Source organism: Macaca fascicularis, chromosome 9, assembly GCF_037993035.2.
Source record: "Macaca fascicularis isolate 582-1 chromosome 9, T2T-MFA8v1.1".
Taxonomy (NCBI): Eukaryota; Metazoa; Chordata; class Mammalia; order Primates; family Cercopithecidae; genus Macaca; species Macaca fascicularis.
Genome location: NC_088383.1, coordinates 52,227,913 through 52,239,668, shown reverse-complemented (window position 1 = coordinate 52,239,668; position 11,756 = coordinate 52,227,913). Strand labels below are relative to the sequence as shown.

Sequence of the window (11,756 nt, the reverse complement as noted above, 5' to 3'; positions counted from 1 at the left end):
GGGTGTCCCAGTCACTGGCCCATGGTGGCACTGGCTGTGCAGGGGCTGGATGACAGCACATAAGGGGCACGGGACAGAGTCGGGACGCCCTGACTTTCCTGGTGAGGGAGAGGGGAGGCATCTGCAGAGCAGCAGGTGGGAAGGCTCCAGGCAGGGGCCATCTACAGCAACACTGGTCAGGGCCTTGCTCCCCATGGCTCGGCCAGGCCTGGGGTTTCCTCCAGGCAGCTGCACATACTCCCCTGCCCTTCCCTGCCCAGGGGATTCAAGGACATACATCCCCTTAGCCTTCTGACCTCACCAAGGCGAGGCCCTGTGCCTGCTGTCAGACCAGAACATGCTGGCCTGTGTCTCCTTCATCTCTGGGCCCCCCAGCACTTAGCAAATCATGGTCGCTGGGAGCGACGGCTGCATTAAATTGAATCACCCAGGGCATGTTCTTATCTCGTTCCTGCTCAGGCTTGGCTCCTCTCGCGTCTGAACCCATAAGTCAGCCGCTGTGTTCTGTGAGGCTGAGAGGCCCAGCTCACCCGATTAGAATCACGGTCAATATCTGCTTTATTGTCCTTCCACACCAGCACGGGCCACGTGATCGATCGCCCTCCCCGCAGCTGATAAGGAGGCTCTCTGAGGTCAGACGGGCCCTCGGGCTCCTGGGCAGGAGCACCCGGACTCCCAGCTCCAGAAGCTGTGCCTCCTCCAGCTCACCCGCCCCCACGCTGCCCAGTGACTCTCAGGAGGAGAGGAGCTGATGTTGCTGCATCCATGGTGGGTATGGCTGGTGGAGACACTGATCTGGGGGCCTGTATGGGAATGAGGTGGCCCTGGTCATAGCACAGAATACCAGAGCATGACACTGTCTACCACCCCCGGGGGGCTTCCCAAGCAGAGCTGAGTGAATGGCACCTGGTGCCACTTGCTCTCATGTGTCACTTGTCACCTTTGGGCTCACACCTCAGCACACCCCCCAGAATGACCCAGCCTCCACTCACAGGTCATCCTTCCTGAGCATTGTGGGGTCAAAACCTGGAAGTCCTGAGGCGCCCCCAAAAGTGTGTCCTGCCCTGGCAGGGTGAGGAAAGGTGGGTGAGCTCACGGTGGAGGGGACAGCAGGGTGAGCCATCACATCCCTGTCGCACGTGGCGCTGTGGCTCAGACAACCTGGCCCCAGCATTGGCAGCTGTGGAGGCCCTGCAGCCCACAAGTGCTGTAGTGTGAAGATGCACTAGTGCTGTAGTGTGAGGATGCACAACTGTTCCACGTTTTCTGTTTCACTCGAGTTTGGTTTTTTGCTTCGCCCCACATCCCAAACTGTTCCTGGCTGGTCACACCTGCCCTCCCCCAGGAGTGGGAGCCAAGCCCTCTGGCTGTTTGTCCTGCTCTTTCAGAGCCCGCACTTGCCCTGTGGCCCTGGGTGCAGACAGCAGCTGACTGGCGAGGGCCCCTGCCCTCCAAGGCTCCTCAAGGCACACCCACACCACTAGCAGAGCCGCAGACGACGCTGGACCCACCATAAGGTTTCCGTCAGTCCTCAGAATGACTCTGAGAGAAGGGCGCTTTCATTCCCATTTCACAGATGAGGAAATCAAGACTCGGAATGTCCTGGTCCCTTTCCACAAGGCCTCGCCTTGTCTGCTCCCACAAAGGGCTTACATCTTCAGGAGGACCTGGCCCCATGGTTAGAGAAGTGAGTGAATATCAGCTGTGGGGCACCCAGAGCAGTTGCCATCTTCTGCTCTGTCCAGCCTGGGAGCCCCGGAAGGAGCCTGCAGCCTGAATGCCTCCTGAGCCAGCTCCTCTCCAGACAAGCATCTTGGCCCCCAGGTGTCCCAACAGACATTCAGCACACAAAGGCAGGTGACATGCAGGTGCCCCTTTAGCTGGCCCCTGTGTGGGAGGGGAGGTGAGGAGCATTTATTTGACATTTACCTGAGGCCTGCCTTGGCCCTGCACAGCTGCCCTGCTCAGAGGCGGGGCCCCAGTACGCTCCAGGGTGAGTGACTGCTGAGTCTCACCCTCTGCTCTGTACTGGACCATTGAGCCCAGATGGCACTGGCCATGACAGCCTTGGCCCAGGCACTTAGAGACTTGACTCTTCCAGCCACAGGGATGGCAGCAAAGAGGCAAGACCTCCCTGGAGCTCACGGAGAGGCCTGGTCTTTCCACCTCTCAGCTCTGTCCTCCTGCAGAGGCCCCTTTTCCCACTCCTGTCCCCTCCTCATGCTGCTTCTCACACTGGAACAATCATGTCCATTAGTTGTCATAGCAACTGAGGCAGGGCGAAGTCATCCTCTAGAAGGGGCCCTGTGCAAATTATGGCATTACACCAACTTATTGCCAATCTTTTTAATTAAAACATTTTGCTTTCAACTCGGCTAATGGCAGAGATCAGTAAACAGGGGAGATTGAATTACCGATATTGAAGCTCCCCCAGCTCTTAAAAGGCTTAATTACTGGTGGGACCACAGAGAGGCAAGGAGGGGCTGTCAGCGAGCAGGTGGGCCTGACCCACCAGGGCCGCGTGAAGGTGATCAAATGGAGCTCCAGCATTAAAAAATTTTAAACTCTTGAAGGACAGAATGAGCTACTAGAATTATGGCTACAACAGTTCTCTTTCCAGGAACTATGACGTCATGTTGTCGGCTGCTGAATTTCTGTTTAATTAAATTGCCTATTTGACACCTAGAGGCAGAACTGGGTGTCCATGGTGTGGCTGACTGATAAGCCAGGACCCTACTTGCCCCAGAGACCCAGCCTCTTACCCAGGAGGGGAGGAGGGGAGGGAATGCTGCCCCCACCCAGGCAGTTCACATCCTCCTGACAGGAGCCCAGGGATCCCTTCCCCTCAGCGTGTCTGGCAGCTTCACAGCAGGAGGTGCCCTCAGGTGAGCCCCATTTAGGGAGGAAAACAAAGGCTCCCAAGAGATGAGTCTCACCCAGCCAGGGTCACAAAGGGACTAGAATCCAGCCCTGGCCAAGGCTCCTTTGCCAATCAAGAATTTCGCTAATTACAGTCCTCTCCTTCCTCTCTTCCAGGTTACCTGATGCCCAGGTAGGAACTGCAGCTATTTTTAAACTGAGATTTCCTACAAATTAAAAATGCTTTGAGTATGTGTGAATACATGGATGTGAATGTATGTGTAGTTGAGTGTGTTATGTGTGTATCTGTGAGTGTATATGTGTGAATGCATGTTGTGTGTATAAGTGTGCATGTGTGTGATGTATGTCACGTGTATATGTGTCCACATGTGTGTATATTGTATGTGTATATGCATGAGTGTATAAGTGTGTATGTGTGAGTGAGTGTGCAAGTGTATATGTATGAATGTATGTTGTGTGTGTAAATATATGTATGTGTGAGTGCATGTCATGTGTATATGTGTTTTTGTGTGTGTTGTGGTATAAGTGTATACGTGTGAGTATATATGTGTTTGTGGGTGTGTATGCATGAGTATGAATATATGTCATGTGTACATGTGTGAGTGTGTAAGTGTATATGTGAGTGTGTATATGTTTGAGTGTAAGAATTGTGTGAGTTGTGTGTGGGCGTGTGTGTATATTACATGGGCATGAGTATAGACACTTCTAGGCTCTTTGTTCTTAAGGGTTGGGGACCAGCTAGGGTCCCTGTAACAGAGTAGAATTTGATTCCTCGTGAATGAAATTGACATTACAGAAGCACCTAAACCAAATTATAGCAAAAGGCAAAGGGATAAAAGACATACCCAGAAAATACGAGAACAAAACACTAGAAAAGCTGACATGGTGCTTTTTACTAACTAACAACAGACACAACAGAATGAAGGCAGGAAGCACTCATAAGGGTGAAGAGGGACACTACAATGCATTTACCAGTAGGACTCACTAACCATGAACTTGTGCGCGCTTAATACCATAATCTTGCCGCAAAGAGAAACTGACAAATTTGCCACCTTAGTGTAAGCTTTAAGACATTTTCTTGTCAGAAATGGATAGCTCAGGGCTGGGCGCGGTGGCTCACGCCTGTAATCCCAGCACTTTGGGAGGCCGAGGCAGGTGGATCACTCGGAGTCAGGAGTTCGAGACCAGCCTGACCACATGGTGAAACCCCATCTCTACTAAAAATACAAAATTAGCTGGGCGTGGTGTCACACACCTGTAATCCCAGCTACGTGGGAGGCTGAGGCAGGAGAATTGCTTGAACCTGGGAGACAGAGGTTGCAGTGAGCCGAGATTGTACCCATTGTACTCCAGTCTGAGGGACAAGAGTGAAATGCTGTCTCAGAAAAAAAAATAAAAAGAAAGAAATGGATGGTTCAAGGAGATAAAAAATTAAGAAAATTAGGAAGTAAAAGGAAATTAGGAAGTCTCATGAAATTAAAAAAAAAATCATATAGTACACCCTCTCTGACCATGTAATAAATTGAAAATCAACAATAAAGAAATACATAAAAATATGCTTGGAAACTTAACAAATATCCTCCTAAATGACTGAAATCAAGATGGAAATTTCAAATCATTCAGTCTTGTAGGATAGCAAATTACAGCAAAACCTGTGGAATGTAGCTAAAGCAGTATTTACAGGAAAACGTATCACCTTTCAATATACACATTAATTAAGCAGCAAGAAAGACTCAAGTGTATTTAAATTGAAAAGCAAAAAGCAGGTAAAGAAGTATTAAAGAGTAGACATAAATAATACAATTAAAAAAAACCAGGAACATAAATAAGGCCCAAGCCTATTTCTCTTTTTTTAATGCTAACAACATAGGTTAAGTGAAGAAAGGACTCTGCTCTGAGAACCTGAGCATCCTCGTCTCCTTTCCTCTACTAGACCTGGTCTCTGACCATGAGGCCAGGTACTCCCCTGTGGTGCTCATGGCACCTGGATGCTCTCTATGGCCCTTGCAGTTGGGCAAGGATTGCAACAGCAATCCTGCCTGCCTGTGCCTGGCATTCCTCAGGGATACAGGACAAGCAAGGAGAGTGAAGGATGACAAGTGCTTGGTCAACCACGAAGCTCTGCAAGATGTACGAGATTCAATACACAGTGCCATGTGAGAAGCTCAGTGAAGCTGAGTGCCAGTGAGCATTTGCCTAGCTCTCTATTCACTCAGCATGAATGAGCACCTACCATATGCAGAAAATGGAAGAGGGAGGTGGAACCTGGTTTTGTCCCGCCCTCTGAAATGTGCAGAAGAGTCCTCAGGGTGGGGAGTGTTCTACCCCACAAGATAAAGGGCTCTGTGAGTGCAGAGGCTCTTTGGGCACATGGCTCAAGTGTCCCACTGTGGTCGCCCATCATATCACTCCCTTTCCTGACCCCAGAATCCACTTAGGTACTCTGACTCTGGAGATCTGCTCAACTACCTGCCCTCTGGGGTCTTCGAGGAGCAGAGCCCAACACCCATGGCCACAGTACTCCTTCCCTCAGGCCACCTAATCACAAGCTCACTGCCTTTGTGCCACATGTGCAAGCTCCTTGCCGCGCTGTTCTCAGGCACATGGGTTTCCTCCTCACACACACCCGTCTCATGGATGAGAGAGTGAAGACTCAGAGAGGATAAATAACATGGATGGAGTCAGGGTTTGACCGGGGCATTCCAATGTCAGCCACCACCCCAGGCGCCACCCCTGCCTTCCCCGGGGGCAGACTGGCTGTCCCCCGACCCAGATAGAAAGGCAGCCCCTGCCCCTTGGTGGGGACAGGCAGTCAACCATATGCCACCTCAAACCTCTCCACCAGCTCTTTTCTCGGGGCACATCCCTGCTGGCTCAATCTTACCTGCCAGCAGGAGCGGGGCCGGCAGTGATTTATGAAACAGCCCCTCCTGGAGGAGCTGTGGCTGAGGAGGGCTGCATTGCCCCGGATCTCTTTCTGCCTGGAGTTCTTCTGTGCTTTAGGGCCTCAGGAGGGTGGTCACAGGGACAGTCACAACCTCCATCAACCGCCCTTCAGCAGTGGCTGTCGGAAGGGAGGCTGGGCAGGCAGTCAGTGTGGGGAATCCATCTTCCTCTCCTTGATATATTGATAACGGAGACCCTGACCATCAAGCCTTCGGGAATTTCTCGTCTGCCCGCGATGCGTCCCCAAAGGGAATGTTAATCAATAGATCCAATCCTCCACCCCATCCTTACAGGCAGCCTGGTAAAAATGGCCTCACTGTGCTCCCAGGAAGGGTTGTGTTCACACAGCTGCTGTTTAAGACAGGATGGTCCTTCTTGAAAGCAGGAGTCATCAGACCGTGGTCCACTCTGAACAAGAATCGCTACCTCTAACAGGTGAACAGGCATCCCTGGCCAGCAGGTGGCTTGCCAGCTGCCACCCACTTGGAGTCGCTGTCGTGCTCACACTGGACCCTGCGGGTGCTGACGTGGTTTGACAGTAGCTCTGCATGTGGCCCCAGGGGTGGGTGAGCCATGTGGCATCTTCTGTCCCGCCCTGCGGGTGCACCCTGGCTCAAATCCTACTCGGGGTCCTCAGCAATGCTCCAACCTGTTTCAGCACCAGGAAAATGATGTAGAGTACCCCCTCACCCCAGACGTGAGTATCTCCTGCTCCTGACCCTGGAGTCTCTTCTCTGGACCTCAGAAGGACCTAGGGGCTAGCTAGTCTGTCACATGCTGGTGTTTCCAGCCCCCTTCTGGGGTAACTGTGATGGAGCAGTAGGTTGTGTGGCTGCAACGTGGGGCCCAGGAGGCCTGGAGAAGACTGCGCCTCATCCAGGCTCTGAGCCGGCACAGGCGTGGTTTGGTGGCTCTCAGAGGTGCGGGGCCTCAGGGAGGAAGTGGCTCTGGAGTGCAGGGCTCCCAGGGTGATGACACCTGCAGGGGAGGCTGGAGGAGGCGGGCTCTCAGGGTTGGGTGACTGATGGCCCATTTGGTGGCCAAGGGTTGTGCTCAGTTCAGCTCTGGGCCTGCACAGTCAGGAAATCCCAGGAGGCTTTTCACATTGCCTGGGGCCAGCTAGAGCAGTCTGGAGGGAGGCTGAAGCCCTGGCTGGAGAGGACACCCTCCTCTGACACTGGGCACAGGCCTGGCCTCCTGTGGGAGGGTCCAGAGCCCTGGCAGGCAGCCCCAGTGGGGGTGCAGCGTCACCCCCTCACTCAGGCATGCAGAGCCCAGGGAGGAGGGGCTGGCACTGTGTGCAGGGCATTCTCCCCTCTCCCACTGGACTTTGGGCTCTTCTATAACCTGGATGAGAGCAGGGGTGCTTCTGGGTGAAGAGTCCTGACAGCCTGGCCCCTTCACGAGCTCTGAGCCTCTCCCAGGTCATTCTTGGAGCCCCAGTGGGCTGGCCCCAAGCTGGAGCCCCTCTGTTCCTCTTGCTCACCTCAGGCCCTCCATCTCAGCTGCAGCCTACCAGGAGCTGCCGTGGACAGCTCAGGGGTCCAGGCCTGGGGTGGGGTGAGGGTCTTCCCAACTCCACATCACTTGTGGATTCCAAAGTCGCTCTGCCAGACCCAGTGTCTTTCCAGGCCCCTCTGAACAGCCCAGTCTCCCTGTTGCTACCTCCATCCTCTTCCCCAGGGACCCAGGGGGACCTCAGCCCTCCCACTGCTGCCCTGCCTGGCTCTGCCTCCTTTCCACTGAGAAGCCCCTGCTTTTGCCAGTGACAAAGTCTCCATGAACAAAGACATGTGGTGTGTCTGTGCCGACAGAGCCCCACAGACACCTAGAGTTCAGGCCACAGGGCCAGGGACTGGCCTCTCATTAGTCAGCACCAACTCCCATGTCCCCAGCCAGCCTCCCCACCTTATCCGCAGGGCTGTAACGGGGCACACGCCACTGGGTTTTTGAGGAGCTACTTCAGAGGGCCCATACATTGCCTGCCAGAGTTTGCTGGTCATCCCCACCCTCATGGGCCCAGGGGTCTCCAACTGCCACCCAACTCTTGTCCCCAGGATCCAAGTGGACAGTAGGATGTTCCTCAGCACATCCCCTGCCAGGTGTTCCCCCAGCTCCTTCCCCAAACTGAGGCCCTTCTAGCATTCCTGCTCCTGGGGATGGAGAATGAGCCAGCACCCACCATGGCCACCGGCCCCTTCATCAGCAGAGAAGCCACTGGGCTCCCAAGCCTGGATGGCACTGGGCTGGAGTCTGACAACCCCAGACGGGCACAGACCCCCAGCAGCCCTCCTGGGGGACAGAGCCAGACAGGAGAGTGACTGTTGCCTTCCAACAGAGATGGGCACTCCTACCATGGACGAAGAAAAGCGCAGTGGCAGTGGGGCATGAGAGGAAAGCAGAAACGAGTAAGGAGAAAGAACCACAGAGGCAAAGAAATGGAAAAGATGCATCAGGGCCTGCTTTGCAAACTGCTGGACAGAAAATTTGGATACTTAGGTAAAAACGATGATTTTCTAGAGCTATGTAAATGACTAAAATTAACTCCTGAAGAATAAAAAAACATAAAGTTCAACAAATGTTGCAAAGGTCTTTGACAGTTCAATAGCCATTAACCCTGATAAGACAGAGAAGAGGGAGGTGTGTATAAGCAGACATCAGCCAAAGGCTGCAGCGTCACAGATATGCAGCCCTCACGGCCAGGAAGCACGGCAGGACTCTGATCATGCACTGCTGTTGTCTTGGAGACAGGGACACAGGAGAAGAGAAGAAGGGAAGATGGGGTCACACATAGGTACAGGGCTGGCCAACGAAACCCAAAGACTTGGCTGAAAATAAGAGAATTCTGCAGAGTTGCTACTAACAAAAATAACATGCAAAGATCGAGGGCTTTCCCATGCAAAAACCATGACTAAATAAAGAGGTAATGGAATAAAAGATTACATTCACAAAAGCAATACATAAAATAAAAATATCTAGAAGTAATCTTAACAAGTGTGTGGAACCTACGTGAAGAAAACTCAGAACTGCTACAGGAGGACATAAAAAGGCTGGCACAGCGATGGTGAAATGGACTCTGTTATACAACCACAGTTAAGATGGTTTGATATTGCATAAAAAATTTACAAGGCAGAGTCCAAACATAGATGTCACAATGGAAATTTCACAGGAAATGGGGTGGCCTTAGACTAATGGGGACAATGAGGGACGATTCGATAAATAATGACCTGACTCGAGATCCCCCACAAGGAAAAAATAAGGCTACTTTTGGTAGAGTTTTTTGACTCTAAATCAATTCCAGACATAAAGTATGAAACCATAAAATTACTAGGAGTAAACATGATTTTTTTAAAAAAATAAAGACCTTTCTAAGCAACCCAAACTAAATGAATTTTAAAATGATCAATATGTTTGTTTACACGCTGTAAGACTTTAGTATGATAAAATAAACAAACAAGTAAATTGGTGGGAAATATTTGCAGCACATATGACAGCTACGGGCTCTATTTCCTAAATGGACTAAGCGCTCTCAGGCACCAATAAGAAAAGGTACCCTAATGGAGAAATGGACAAAAATGTAAAAAAGAGTACTTGACTTCACTCATAACTAAATAAACACAAAATAGAATGACATTCTTTTTTCATTGGAAAGTGGTGATAACATCATACCCTGTTGAAAGATGTGGAAATCTTTTCGAAAACAATTTGGCAAGATCACTTTAAAAATTTCCTTGCACAGATGTTTTGGCCCAGATTGTTTAGCTTATTGTTTTGGTTGTCCTACGAGAAATTTATCCTAAGAACACACTTGCCGAATTTTCCAACTAAAGTTTGAATGAGTAAAATTTCCTGGAGCGTCGTCTGCAGGGGCCAACAGCAGGGCACTGGTCAGCCATGGCCCACACACATATCCACATGTGGGCATCCGTCCCATTACACCTAGAAAAGGCATCACAGACGCAGCATGCCTCAGAAGCGTGGACAGCATCATGCTGTTTGCGCACATGCTGAATTTGCGTAAGTGTTTTTGTGAGAGTATGCACAAGAACGGTTGAGAGCAGTCATCTGGAAGAGAGGAAATATTGAGAGTGGGCTTTTACATTTCATTGTGCACATTTCACATGATTTAATACTGCTTGAGATATATGGTGTGCAGGTATTACTTTAATAAAAACCAAATCAACAGCAGCAACAAAACAACTCGCAGGCAAAGCAAAAATAAATAAACAACCCAACTCACTGCTTTAACAGAAGGTGCCAAAGGTATGAACCTATTTATCCTGAGATGTCTGTACATATTACATCATTTCGAGAGTGATGTAGTGAGTGAGCTAGGAGCAGTGAGACCGTGGCCCAGTGGTGTCCTAGTGTGCTGGGGCAGACCCCTACCAGTGATGCCACGCCTTCTCTCCAGAATGTGCCTTGGAAATTCAGTGGGACTGAGTGAGTTACAAGGAAAACACCCTGACTCAAAAGATCTATAAAATGGATATTGGCCAGGCCTTGTGTCTCATGTCTATAATCCCAGCATTTTGTGAGGCTGAGACAGAAGGATCGCTTGAGGCCAGGAGTTCGAGACTAGCTTCAGCAACATAGTGAGACCCTGTCTCTACGAAAAATAAAAAAATTAGCCAGGCATGGTGGTGCACCCCTGTGGTCACAGCTACTGAGGAGACTGATGTGGGAGGGTCACTCGAGCCCAGGAGATAGAGGCTGAAGTGAGCCTTGATTGTGTATATCAAACAGTTAAAAAAAATTACAATGTCTTATCCTTAATAAGTCATAATTGGCTGGTGTCTCTGAGCCTCCCATTGAGCTGGACTTAAGCACCTTGGCAGGGCCTCACATCCCAGGATTGGACGGGTAGGTTGGGGCTTGGCGGTCTCTGTAACCCTTTTGAGTGAACCTGGAGGTGCCAGGCCTCTACGGGTCTAAGACTTGAGCTCAGTTAAGGAACCCGTCCAGGCTGGGTGTTGAGGGACACACAGGATGTTTGGGACACAGCTGTGGGCTGGGACCCCATGAGGGAGGCCACAGGTACTCTTTTCCATCTCTTCCCTCAGCAGGCTCTGCTGAGGCCTGAGCCCAGGCATGCACAGAGTCCTTCCTGCACTCTTGCCCGCAAAAGCCCCACGGCTGACTTCCATCTGCCCCTCCACCTGCCCTGGGGCATTGTTCAGAGCAAGAGCACCCCTGGGAAGGAACAAACTTTTCTACAAGACCTGGAAAGCAGCTGTGGGCCTTCCTTTGGGATGACAGGCCTGGACAGGCTGTGGCACTTCCCCTACCCCTCCATGGTTACAACTTTCCTTCCCTCTAGAGCAGAAGCCCTGAGGAAGGGCTCTTGCTGGGGGAGGCCTGGTGTCAGCAGCACGGCCCTGGGAGCTCCTGGTGGTGGGGGTGTCTGGGGCCTGACTCAGGTCTGTGCTGAGCGAGCAAAATGCCTGGGTGATGCTGGCAGCCGGGCTGCAGAGTGAGGCCTTCATTGGATTTGGGAGCGCCTCTGCTGGCCCAGGCCTGGGTGGCTGCTATTGAATTAGTCAGCTAAACAGAGCAGGAAGGAGCTGTTCCCCTAATTGGACTTGATGGATCTCTTAGTCCTATGCAGATGCCAGATGCAAGATAGCTAGCTGCCCGACCTCTGCTTTGGGGTGGACCAGGAGCTGCCCCTCCCCAGGAAGCCTCTGCAGCTGCAGGGCTGGGAGCTGGGGGCCAGACTGGGGTTGGGGCTGCAGAGGGCTGGAGGGCAGGCTCTGCCACAGCAGGATGGGGAGGAGATGTGGAGGTGGGGCGTGGGCCAAGCAGTGTCCCCGACTAACAGGGGTGAAGGCTCCTTGTCTGTGCAATTGTCCCTCGTTTAATTTCGGTGACTGAGTGCACTTCCCAATGTGCCTTCAGACCCCATTGCCATCTTCAAAAGGATGGCCTCC

At 51.6% G+C, this 11,756-nt stretch overlaps 1 long non-coding RNA gene across 1 annotated transcript; it reads left to right on the top strand.

Moving 5' to 3' along the window:
- Nucleotides 1-628: 628 nt before the first annotated feature.
- Nucleotides 629-3,119, top strand: LOC135964945 (uncharacterized). Its single transcript, XR_010577684.1, has 3 exons — nucleotides 629-768; nucleotides 1,577-1,853; nucleotides 3,037-3,119. It is a non-coding gene; the product is annotated as an uncharacterized lncRNA (long non-coding RNA).
- Nucleotides 3,120-11,756: the final 8,637 nt, after the last annotated feature.